We start from the raw sequence: 13,681 nt of genomic DNA, 5'->3' as shown, positions 1-13,681 counted from the left end.
GGATAAAATTGAGGCAGAGGCAGCCAGAAGGGGACGGGGGGGGGGGGGGGGGGGGGTAGCCTCCGCTGCACCCTGGTGACATACCCCTACTCCAAGGCCCTGCATGTGTGGGTGGTTGTGGTGGAGCGGGAAGAGGGAGGCAGCTGGAGATGGGGAGGGAAGGAAGGGAGGGGCAAGTGACCCCTCCCTGGGGCCAGCTCCCCCGCTGACCCCAGTAGGCACTCCCATACTCCGCGACCCGCCAGGGAAAGGGGGCCCAGGCCCATCCAGACCGGGGCCCAGTGCAGCAGCGCCTCCCGGCCCCACAGAGCCCGGGACAGTCCACCCAACCCCACCACAGAGAAAACTGCACCCACCCCACCATCCACTCATCTTCCAGACTACATAAGACAATAAACACCCAGGCTGAGATCTTCCTCCACCTCTCCTGTATCTCCCCCTCCTGCAGAGAGAGTTCCTGAAGAGAGGAAAGCTCCTGCAAGATGTGACAATCTCCCCCACCAGTTGAAGAGCCCCCCAGGTGGCTCGACGCACCGGCGGCACCCTGCGCCAGGGCTGGGCCCCCATGCACCCACAACCCCGGCAACACACCAACCAGGAGGTTTTTTCAACCTGCGCAGGTTTTTAAACATATTACACACCAAGTCAAGTACAACCCCTGAAATTGCCTTATTACTCGATGCTGAGAAGGCATTTGACCGGGTGGAGTGGGATTATCTGTTTTATACTCTACATAAATTTGGATTTGGCCCTAATTTCATTTCATGGATTCAGTTACTTTACTCCTCACCTATGGCACGTGTTAGACCAAATTCGTTGTCCCTTATCCCCTCTTCTTTTTGCATTATCAATTGAACCATTGGCGATGAAACTGCGAGCTGACAGTTGCATTAAGGGCATCTTCAGAGGTGACCAGGAGCACAAAATATCCTTATATGCTGACGACCTCCTGCTGTATATGTCAGAGCCTTTATGCTCTCTTCCCCGTGCTTTTGCCATTTTTGAATGTTTTGGTAATATTTCAGGTTACAAGTTGAACCTGCATAAAAGTGAACTTCTCTGTGTCAACTCTATAGCCAGGAAGATTTCATTTTCAGGTTTTCAATTTAACGTTAAATCAGGGTAACTGCTCCTTCCATAATTCTTCCTCTGCCCCACTGCAATCCGGAAATATTAAATATTTAGGTATTAATATCTCTCCTAAGCTTTCAGACTTAACTAAATTAAACCACATCCCACTTCTAAAGAAAGTAGAAGGCGATCTGACTAGATGGAAATCTTTACCCATATCACTCATGGGAAGGGTCGCCACTATAAAAATGATGATCTTGCCAAAAATAAATTACTTATTTTTGATGATCCCTAACAAACCATCACAAGATTGGTTCAGATCTCTGGATTCATATATTTCCAAATTCCTTTGGAAAGATAAACCCCCGCGTATTAGCTTAAAAACGCTACAAAGAACCAAGGATAGAGGAGGATTAGATCTGCCTAATTTTCACCAATACTTCTTAGCCAACAGGCTTCAGTTCATCTCAGAATGGTTAAAACATACCTTCTTAGTTGAGCCCTGGCTAGATGTTGAACAGGCACTATGCAAGGATCTAGAGATTTCAGACCTACCATTTATTAGCTCAAACATCAAAAGACATGAATGCTTTAAAAGTATCAACATCAGCTTTTCTCTAACAGCATGGTGGGAGTTTCTAAAAATAACGGAGTCTTCATTAATCCCATGCAAACGTACACCTATCTGGAATAACCCTGACATATTACAAAACAATAATATGATTAATTTCCCAGAATGGAGTTGTAAAGGAATTAAATACTTAGAACATATATTAGAGGGAACAGAATTTATTCCATTTGACAGACTAGTTGAACAATATGGGATCAACAAGACAAGGTTTTTAGAATATCAACAAATTAAATCCATAGTAAAAAAGAAATTTAACCTCAGTCAAGTTGAATTACAAACACCACTAAGTGCGGCACATTTTCTTACTCTTAAATCCCCCAAATTATTATCTAAAATATACAGAACACTTTCTAAATTAGATGAATCAATATCCCTTCCTACTGCAAAGTGGGAAGCAGATTTATCAGTCAACCTAGACCAAAACTTCTGGTCTCAGATTTGCTTAAAAACTTTTAAATTAATTAAAAATCCCAGTCTGCAATTAATACAATACAAAATACTTCATAGAGTGCACTATACAGGTCATCGGATGTTCAAGATGGGCTTTACATCTTCCAACAACTGCTCACACTGTCAAGGCAATACACCAGACAATTATATCCACGCTCTTTGGTTTTGTCCACCAGTGCAAAAGTTTTGGCGCGAGATATGTGAAGACTTATCAAAATGTCTGAAATGTAACATTCCAACCTCCCCCTTAGTGTGTTTGTTGGGCAGCTTAGATAATGTCACTTCAGAAAAGAATATAGCCCATATGATCTTCACTGCCCTATGCATAGCCAAGAAAACAGTCCTCATGAACTGGAAAAATAAAAATAATCTTAATTCTAACCAATATAGAAATTATCTATTAGATTACATTAGTCTTGACACAGCCTCTGCCACCACATTAGATCAATTGCTCTGGGCCCCTTTTATCAGCTCCATCACCTAGTGGGGGTGGGGGGTCATAGTTTGGTCCCGCCTTCACTGTTGTGATTGGTGAGGGGGTAGGGACAGGCTTAGGGCGTCGGGGGGTTCCCCGGAGGCATCTTCCTTGGGGGGCTCAACCCGGGGTAGCGGTCACGTCCGGTTGAGGGCTCTGTTGGCTCTCAGGTGACTGTTTCCTCGCGGCTGCGTGCAGCGGGGCTAGGGGAGGGTCTGTGCTGACGGACGTGGGTTACTGACCTGGCAACCTGGCTGCCCCTGGGTGGGTCCGGGATGGGCGTGAGGTTTTGGGGGCGCTCCGTCTCTGGGCTGGGGCCCGGGCCGGGCCTCGGGGGCTCGGGTCCTGGTTGGTGTGTTGCCGGGGTTGTGGGCGGGTGGGTGCATGGGGGCCCGGCCCTGGAGCAGGGTGCCGCCGGTGCATCGAGCCGCCTGGGGGGCTCTTCAACTGGTGGGGGGGATGGTCACATCTTGCAGGAGCTTTCTTCTCTCAGGAACTCTCTGCAGGAGGGGGAGATACAGGAGAGGTGGAGGAAGATCTCAGCCTGGGCGTTTACCGTCTTATGTAGTCTGGAAGATGTGTGGTTGGTGGGGTGGGTGCAGTTTTCTCTGTGGTGGGGTTGGGTGGACTGTCCAGGGCTCTGTGGAGCCGGGGGGCGCTACTGCACTGGGCCCCGGTCTGATGGGCCTGGGCCCCCCTTCCCTGGCGGGTCGCGGAGGGTGGGAGTGCCTACTGGGGTCAGCGGGGGAGCTGGCCCCAGGGAGGGGTTACCTGCCCCTCCCTTCCTTCCCTCCCCATCTCCAGCTGCCTCCCTCTTCCCGCTCCTCCACAACCACCCACACATGCAGGGCCTTGGAGTGGGGGTATGTCACCAGGGTGCAGAGGAGGCTACCCCCCCCCCCTCCCTGTCCCCTTCTGGCTGCCTCTGCCTCAATTTTATCCCACAACTTAGACATTCACATTATTCACACTCTCATTACACATACATATAGGATCTTGGGGGTGGGCACAATCACGGAGTCCAAATCACCATCAGGGTGTATACCTCACCCCTGACGTCGTTGCCCACCTCTCAATTTTAAATACACGTAGACATTGAGGGTTAGCAGGAGGGACTATGCGCTTACCTGCTGCTCCTTGGCAGGTAGCTCCATGCCCTCCTGGGTTTTAATTGCACCTTAGAACACATATGCATCAACACTACAATGAGCGGGTGGAGGGAGGTTTGGAGTCTTCTCCCACCCCCATTCTCTGCGGCCTGCTGGAGCGGGAGGGCTAGTAGGAGGAGTTGGCCGTCCGACTGCGGTCTGGGGTGTGGGGCCTCCCTGCTGCTGCGGAGTCGGGGTGGTCTGCCTCTCCCCACCGCAGGGAAAAGGGTAACACCACCTGGGTCTGGGTGCAATTCCCCCCTCCAGGGGCAAGGGTACCTAGACCCGGTTTGTAGAGTACGCTTGGGGAGTGTGATTGTGTGTACAGCGTCTCTTTATGTCTGTCTCCACGTTGGTTGAGTGTGGAGTGAGTGCATATGAGAGCATGAGGGTGGGAATGGATGTTTGTGTCTGTGTGTGCCTGTATGTCTGTGTCTATATGTCAGGCTGGGTATCAGACGCCACCTCTCTGGGGACACCTCAGGCCCTCCAAGGTTTGGAGGCCTATCTCCACCCACCACCTGCCGGTGGCGGACTCCCTCAGGTGTCGGTGTGTTGGTGGTTCTTTGTGTCTGGGGGTGGGTGTCCGGGTGCACACCGGCTCACTCCTTGGCGGCCGCTTGTCGGGGCCTGGGGCCTGGGGCTCGCTCGGGCCCCTTTGGAGGTCACTCAGGCGCAGCTGGGGGCCGGCGGAGCTCACGGGCGCGTCACTGCAACTCCCCCTGACTTCTGCTCCGCGGCTGCTGGGCGAGCCCTCATCTGGGACTCTCCTCAGCTCTTACTGGAACAGTGGCGCGGCTGCCCCTCTGTTGGTCTTCCATGGTCTCTTGTGTTCTGGGGGCCTCTGGATGTCTGGAGTTTTGATCTCCTCCATACCTGCTTCACACCCTGGAGGACGGGGCTGTGGCCCCCCCACACTCCCTAGCAGATCATTACATGGAGAAACCTTTGGAATGCAAGCATGCTGATCCACACAGGTATGCACACATGGGTATTCACAGACGCGGACTAAAGCTTTCTTGGCTGCTGCCTCAAAGCACATTGTGCGCTGTCTATCTTGCGTGCTGCACAATATCATTTATTATTTAGTAAATATTGATATCTATGACTAGCTAGTTTATTGTGATGGTGCTTTGTTTTCTCTATTATTATGTTGCTCTTTGTTGTTTGCTGTCTCCTCTGTTTGTTTTTGTTTGTTTGTTTGTTTTTTTTTTTCTCCATACAGGTGACCCAGGAGTTTTTTTTTTTTTCTCTCTCTCTTCCCCCCCCCTTCTCACCGTCTCTTCTCCCCTTTGGGTTTTCTTTCTTTCTCTCCCCCTCTCTCTCTCATTCATTCCCCCTGTCCTATTTATTTAAAAAAAAAAAAAAAAAAAAAAATGACAAAGGATGAACTGAAGCTCTGCCATCACGTAATGTCGCATACTGCTGTTTCTGATGTCATTTAGAAAAAAGAAAAAAAAAAAAAAAAATCAGGGTATGTGACCTATCTGGGGGTTAAGGTTACCCACTCATACAAAGGTCTTTATGAAAGAAACTTTGTCCCGCTGCTTAAGAATACTGAGACAGATCTTCAGAGATGGAACAATTTACCACTGTCATTAATTGGCCGCATCAATTCTATCAAAATGAACATACTACCCAAGTTCCTTTATTTATTTCAATGCATCCCATGCTACTTACCCAATAAGTATTTTATAACACTGAATAAGCATATCTCTGCATTTATTTGGAATGGCAAAAGTCCACGAATTCGTAAAGATTTCATGCAGAGGACTAGGCCAATGGGTGGATTAGCCTTGCCAAACTTTCAGTCTTATTATTGGGCAGCAAATATTCGTAATATGCTGTACTGGATGAGTAATGTTACTACAGAGACTCCAGCTTGGCTCCAAATTGAGTCATCCAATTGTGGCAAAATTTGCCTATCAGCTTTGTTGAGTTCAGCTCTCCTATTAGAACTATACACCTATAAACGTAACCCTTTGTTGTATGACTCGCTCAGAATCTGGGTGCAATGTAGGAAAAGGTTGGGGTTACACTTAATGTCAATTAAAGCACCTATCTGCTCAAACCATATGTTCCCACCCTCCATGATGGACTCTGCCTTTAAAATATGGGAAAGTAATGGCCTTAGAAATATCAAAGACCTTTTTGTAGATGGGATTTTTGCCTCATTCACGCAGCTCCTGAAGCAGTTTAATGTTCCTCGGCAACATTTTTTCCGCTATCTACAAATTCGCCACTTTGTAAAGAGTCGATTTCCTTCATTTCCGGAACTACCTGAGGAAACTTCTTTGGATAAAATTATTAATATAAACGTTCATAAGAGAGGGGTGATTAAAGAAATCTATGCTATATTATTAGATCTTCAATCTCCTTCTCTCTTCATCCTTAAAGCACAGTGGGAGAAAGACCTTGGGATGACTATAACAGATGAACTCTGGCAATCTTTTCTCCGGAGGGTACACTCTTCTTCGATATGTGCCAGGCATGGGCTCCTTCAATTCAAGGTCCAACACAGATTACATATCTCCAAGGAAAAGTTAGCCAAGTTCTATCCAGGAGCTGACCCTCTGTGTAACAGATGTAAAGCAGAAACAGGTTTGCTCCTTCATACCTTTTGGACATGCCCCAATCTTCATAACTATTGGGTGGCTATATTTAACACTCTGTCAGAGATGTATAACGTTAAATATGATCCTTCTGCTCTAACGGCTATCTTTGGGGTGATACCTCAAGACATCACTTTGCCAAAATACTATTCGAATTCTATTGCCTTTGCTTCACTTATCGCAAGGCGCCTTATACTTTTAAGATGGAAGCAGGAAGCTCCTCCCACACATGAACAGTGGCTTGCAGAGCTCATGAGGTTTTTACATTTAGAAAAGATGAGATATACACTGGCAGGTTCAACCACCAAATTTCTTAAGGCATGGCAGCCATTCCTGATGTACATGGAAACATTTAAAATGACCACCTTATCATGACCGGATGCCATATCTCTATATCACTATCATAGTTAACTGTACACTGAATGTCCCTTATATATTTTATTTTTATATTTGTGTTACGTCCCCCCCCACCATGGTGGTGGCAAAGGCAGGAAGGAGACAGCAACACCGGACAACCACAATCAATGAAGGAGGAGGACAACAGGACAGTTAAGAATCAGGCAGGACTTATTGGAATCTATAAGAAAAAAGGTGGGGGAGGAGGACTGGGCAGTTGAGCCAAATCAAAGAAAGTAATAAAACAAAAAGAGGTCGAGAGCTCCCAGGGCCTAACTAAAAGAAAAATGCAAAACAAAAGGCCTACCTAGCTGCTCGACAAAAGGTCAGTGAAAACATACAAAAGTGGCATCAAACGCATAACCTAGTGTGTCTAACAGTTCAAAACCTGCAACCAGTGTATAGGGTACCCCAGCTTACCTGTCCAGCCTCCCACCACACATAATACAAAGAAGCCTGTTCGCAAATGTTTGCCATAGCAGAAGCCAGCAGCCCCCAGCTAGCCAGGAAGCTGCTCATTTGTAGTGATCCTTGGAGTGTGATTGGCCAACTGTGCCCAGACCAGCCAATAGACACATGCCAATCAACTTTGAACTGGCCAATAGGTGGAGGCTTGACACCTGTTAGATAAAAAGAACACACAAGCAAAGCCACATCTCTTGGCATGTAACAATTTGTTTGTTGTTGTTTGTTTGTTTTTTGTTGTTTTACAGGGGTTTCTTTGGTTTGTTTGTTTGTTTTCCTTCTCTATTTCTGTTATCTTTTGGGGTATTGTAAATACTGAACAGCAAACTACTGTATGTTCAATGTTTTGTTATTAACATGCTGCTGTGACTGAAAATAAAATTTATAAAAAAATTAAAAAGAACCTGTCTAAATTCTTTCATCTTTAATAAAATCATCTCCGTTGCTGCTTTACCAAGTGTAACAATTAAGTTTAACATCCAGGCATCCATGAAAACAGGGGTCCGTTCTTCGTACCTCGCTTACTACATCCAAGATCAAATCATCGCGCCAACTTTGAGCTCGCTATTCCGGTTCTCCGAACACACCTGTTGTTGACGATTAGTATAGCTGGATGAAGTAATGTGAGATCACTGGGTGGCTTAACAGGGGCTACGCATCGATAGTAGAAACATTGATCGGCAACCCTTTGATTGGTCGGCGAAAATGTCGAAGGAGCGCGCTCAGTGTTTTTCGGCAGCAGAGCAAGAACTCTTGAGTGAGGGATTTCAGGAGTTTCAGAGTTTAATTAAAACGCAAGGGAACACTGCAAAGGCTGCAAAAGCAAGGAGAGAGGGCTGGCAGAAAGTTGCTGACAAATTAAACTCGTAAGTAATTTAATAATAACAATAATAATGGAGTGGATTTATATAGAGCTTTTCAAGGCACCCAAAGCGCTTTACAATGCCACTATTCATTCACTCTCACATTCACACACTGGTGGAGGCAGCTACGGTTGTAGCCACAGCTGCCCTGGGGCAGACTGACAGAAGCCAGGCTGCCATATCGCGCCATCGGCCCCTCTGGCCAACACCAGTAGGCGGTAGGGTAAATTTATTATATTATATTATATTACATTATATCATATTATATTATATTATATCATATTATATTATAGTATATCATATTATATTATATTACATTATATCCTCTTTCACATTAGAGCCACGACAGGACCCACTAGAACATGGGAACAAGTAAAAGTGAAATATAAGAATATTCTACAGAATGGTAATATTTATCACTTATATTGCTTTTAGTGTCTTGAAAAGAGACCCTGAAATAATCTGTTTGTTTGTTTATAACAGCAACCAAGAAAAGGGCAGAGCAAAAAAAAAGACAGGTGGTGGTCCTGCACCCCCTCGTCAACAAGTTGGTTAAGTAAATAATACCCTCACGGGAAAATCGATATCTCTCAATGAGCACACTGTCGCGCTGAGCTAAAGGATCCTGTCTATCCCGCAATATACGCTGAATTCTGAAAACTCTCCTTATCAATCTTGCACCTTCCGCAATGGGTTGCTCGCGTGAACGGACAGGACATGGCTGCGACAGACTTCCCAAATCCACCTTCGCTTTTATAGCCGTGGTCTCCCATCTTGATTACACGAAGTAATTTACTATTACAACTCTAAAATATGAATTACATCTGAAATAATCAAATACATGAAATAGAATGATTAATAGTACATTTCCCTTTTTTTAGGAAATGACCTGTATGTATCTGTATGGAATCAATAAAAGAATCAAATACTGCATTATCTTTAGTTGATAATATTTATTCATGGAAAAAAGGGGAAAAATAGGATATCATTTCAAATTAAATACATTCAAATTATGTATGAGTCGAATTCATCTGTTTGGTTTTCTAGCCTTCTTCTTCCTCAGGGTATCCTGAAAAGTAAATCAGATTTGTAAGCTAAAAACTAGTTTAGATTCCGTCTTGTATCTTTAGTGATAAAATTAACATCTCTTTCAAAGCTATGTGTTCTTTGGATCTTAATACTTACTGAAGGGTATATTAAAAATTGTATTTGTGATGTTGTTTAATTTTTCCTGAATGGGAATAAGAAATGAAATATCAAGTCATGATAACTTCTTGACTGAATGTTTTTTTTCCCAGTATGCGTAAATAATCTAATTTGCAACTAAACAAAAAAAGAAGAACTAAAAAATAAAATTTTATTATAATTAAAGTTAAACCAAAAGTACCAAAAATGGACAGACATTATTTATTTTCTTTTTTAATACTTACAATAACTGGCTCGGGCAGCCATGGGTTGAATAAATTTGAAAAACACTCATTCGTCAAACTCAGGAGCTCCTCTTCCAGGTCTCTAGCCCAGGGTTTGTCAATGTTCAACCACTGAGGGATGAGTAAATGTGTTTATTAATACTTAAATACTTAAAAATTGTACTGAATCCTAAATTATATATGAATTAACAGTGTGATCTCAAAGGTACTCGATCTGCTGCTTAGATATGCAGCATTTTTTAAATTAATAGTGAAACAACCACTCACCTTGATTGTAAAATGGCCGCAGAATCCCAAAAGTAGAATAGCTACTACAGCTATAACTCTTGTCTGGAGAAATATACAATATAAAGAAGTTAAAATCTACAACCGCACTTTTTTTCAGTCTGTAAAACACAATGAATTGTAAGAATGTGAAGAAATGGTGTTCAGTTGACCTGTCGTTGTTCGTTTTCGTTTTGTTGATTGTTATACATAATTCTCAGTCTTTTAGTCAGGCTGCCTACATATATACTCTGTGAACCTCTCCTATTGGCCAGTGCTGTTTCATTACGTGTACCACTGGAATGCTGATTGTCAAGGCTGAAGGGTGTAATGGAAAAATTTTACTCGTATTCTGTGTCCATGTAATCTTTCATATGTACTACAAGATATAAAAGTTTTATTTTATTACATATTAAATATTTTGGGTTTACAGACTCTCTGTCAAAAAGCATGTGGTTTGTTGCCCTGCTCAAGCTTCCACTGTACAGAAAAGCTATAAAGTCAGACAAAGTGTCACCACACAGCCAATTTCTGCTGTTTTACAAATATAGAGGCTCTTCCATATTTGACGCCAGATTGTTGCACCACAGTGTTGTGTCCACCGGGTGGTGTGAGAGGCAGTGACTGCGATGATGCACTGGTTCAGAGCTACACCAATCTTTTAACAGTAACTTCAGCCTTTGAAACAAATTAAGTCAATTAAGTGTTTCTGTGACAGCAAATTGCAGAACTGTTTACTTTACTGGTGATGTCACTCTGAACATTCAGCTACTCTCACTGACTGTCCATCAATCTCTGGCCGATCCTGCAGGATACTTGACATACCACCATGAGTAAAACCTCTCCTGCACCTGCTCCTTTCCATTTCAACAGTTAATCATCTCTGCAAACCAAGAGAGTCAAAAAGCTCAAGAAGGCCACTGCTAAAAATCCCACGCAGGCCACAGTTTTAAACTTAATCTTGCCCTGACCGTGTGGTAGGAATCTTCCAAGTTTTAAACTAAGGCGTAAAAGGCAAAACCACCTCTGAGGCCTACATTAATTAATGAGTGGATGAGTGTATCCATCCTTACTGCTGTTAAGCTCATAACACCTGTCACTCAGGACCAGTGTGTCCTCACTCTTTCACAGCAGTGTATCCTGTCTTTGGTTAATGTTAAACTAATTATTTTCTTTCTTTTTGCTTCTAAAGTTTCATTATTAGCTTGTCCTTGGTCTGTTTCCTCTGAGTGAGTCTGGCTCTGCCACGTTCAGATCTCACTCTTTCATGTCACACACAGTGCTGATGATGAATTTTTTGTTCAGTGCTGGTTTTATGGTTCTTTTCTGGTTCTACAGAGGTGATGTTTAGATTTTATTTCTTTTCAACATTACACAGTGACTCAGTACCTCTGCATTTTCTTTTACTCCTTCTATCCAGCTGTGTGGTGACACTTTGCCTGATTTATAGTGTTTCTGTACACTGGAAGCTTGGATGGACTATAGAAATATGAAGAGAATGCTCTCAATTTTTATCTTGTGTCATTTTGAGATATTTATTGCTGATTATTTTGAGTTTAAAATTAAATTATTTTGATTATTGCTTTGTACAACTAATTTCTCATTTGATGAGTTTAAAATGCTGGCAAAGTGGTGCTTAACGAGGCCATGTAATGGTAAATAAAACACCAGACAAATCTCCACATGCATCTGAAAAGTTAAATGTGTAGAAAAAGTAATATTGTGAAAAGAGGAAGCTGATCGAGCAGCCTAAGTGAATTTACTCATAACTTTTCTGTTCTTACAGCTCTTGGAGTAAAATACTTATTATATAGTTATTAATACCTGATATCTCATTCATACATTTATTCAAATATTTGAAGACTTCTCTACAGACTTACTAAATTGAATATACAAATTTTTAAAATACAAATTATTTATTTCTTTTACAAACTGAGAGAAGTGTATAAAAAACATCTGTTTATCGTGAATGAGCCAGTTGGTGTGCCATGAGAGGAGAAGCAGTGGGGGTTTCAGTGAAATATCATATTGTTAGTATTGTTTTCATGTGTATATCTATGAAAGTCTCCGAGACAAGTAAAACCTGTCTGAAACCTGCACACAGAGTAATGTTCAGGAAGTGAAAAGTCAGACTTACAGGAAAAATTTATATCGGAACTGGTGTCAATTCAACTGTTAACAAAACAGCAAAAATATCAATATTTTATTCCTATTTGATAAAACTGATATCAATGTAACTAAAAATCATCATCATTCATTTCAAGTTTAATTTCAGGTGACCTGAGAAATGTAAATCTGAGGTATAACACGTCCCTATTCTCTGCTCTACAGTTGCACAACATTCAAAATTAAAAAACAGAATCACCCTTGAATGAAATCTGTCACATGTTAAATTTGTATATCATTTAGTGGATTGCAAATTAATTACAAACATATTACTTTGACACTGACATATTATAAAACAATTCATGTTTAGGCTTCAACTTATTTTTCCAACATTACCTAAATTATAGTATTTTTTTATTCTCCCTTCCAGTTTTTAGTTTTACTTTCTGTTACTCTACAAGAGTCAGGCACACATGCAAACAAGACAAAAGCAGAGTCAATGGTCCAGGATCAGGTTGAACAGCAGGAATGCTTTCGTTTTTGTAATATCATAACCGAAATGTCAAACACACACACATAGATGTACGAAGCAAATCTTCAACTCTTTGCAAGTTTAAACATTCACTGTATAGTATTCAGTGTCTAGCAATGGGTTCAGCCTCAGGTGAAACTGCAGGAATGTTGTGAGTCCTGAATGAAGCTGGTACATCATCACGTTTGCAGCAGAAAGAAATTCAGGGTGAAGTTCAATGACTTTATGAGAAATGGTGGAAATGGTCTGCCATAGACTAGTCCTCCATCCCAACATGCATATGTTCAATATAAACACAGACAAATGATCAGCATAACAAATATGTAAAATTAATTAATGAGTAATAATAGAGAATCCACACATCATCATGTATGACATAAAACTATGATTTATTTATAAAGCTGTTTTAAAACTTTTTTGTTCTGCAGTTTTGGGACTTAGCCTCCAGAAATATAAAACCTACACTTGTAAAAAGAGTTGAATGGTCTAATAAAATCAAAACAGCCAACCTCTGTAACTGTCTGTTATATAGGGATTCTGGATTCAACTCACAGATCTGCTTTAAGACCATTTAATGATTTGACTGAATGAGTTTTTGTTTTTTAAGGATAACTTTCAAAATCCTGACACCAAAGAGAAAACAAGCTCAGTAAAAGCAGCTGGAAATGAAATCCAGTGTGAAATGAGAAAGTTTCCTCCAACATGACAGAAGATGATGTCAATTTTTGCACACAGCTTTAGTTTGTTTCAAAGTTCAGTTTAGACTTAATAATTGTTCCAAGATATTTGTAAGAACACACACTTTTCTCTGTAAAGGGGGCCTGATCTGAAATTTGCTTTGGGAAAGATAGAATAGGAAACGGGGGCCAAAATAATTGAGGTAAAATTACATTTTTAAAAGAAATTAAATGAAATACAGGACTCAGATTTGAGTAAATGACCACAAATATTGTGAGGTCAGAGTGATTTGATAATGCTATGTGATAAACCAACAGATAGTGTGAGCTCTGCCAGCTTTAATGTGTACCCAAGCAGCTTTTAAGCAGAGCCATTGCAGAAAAATGTCCGCGTCCCTCTCGTCCTTTTAACACAAACACTGTGAATGTCCCTGCACAACTCAAGAACACAACACCACAGACTGCAGGTTGTAAAAGACATGTAGCCACTAGTTTATGCACTGTGGCTTCAAGGCTTTTATTATACCCAATTCTTTGATCCCCATGATAGAACAGAGAAAA

Source organism: Copadichromis virginalis, linkage group LG2, assembly GCF_057382275.1.
Source record: "Copadichromis virginalis isolate Kocher_CV1m ecotype Utaka linkage group LG2, C_Virginalis_male_GT1.1, whole genome shotgun sequence".
Lineage (NCBI taxonomy): Eukaryota > Metazoa > Chordata > Actinopteri > Cichliformes > Cichlidae > Copadichromis > Copadichromis virginalis.
The sequence above is the reverse complement of the archived record's forward strand: the minus strand, read 5'-3'. Positions refer to the sequence as shown.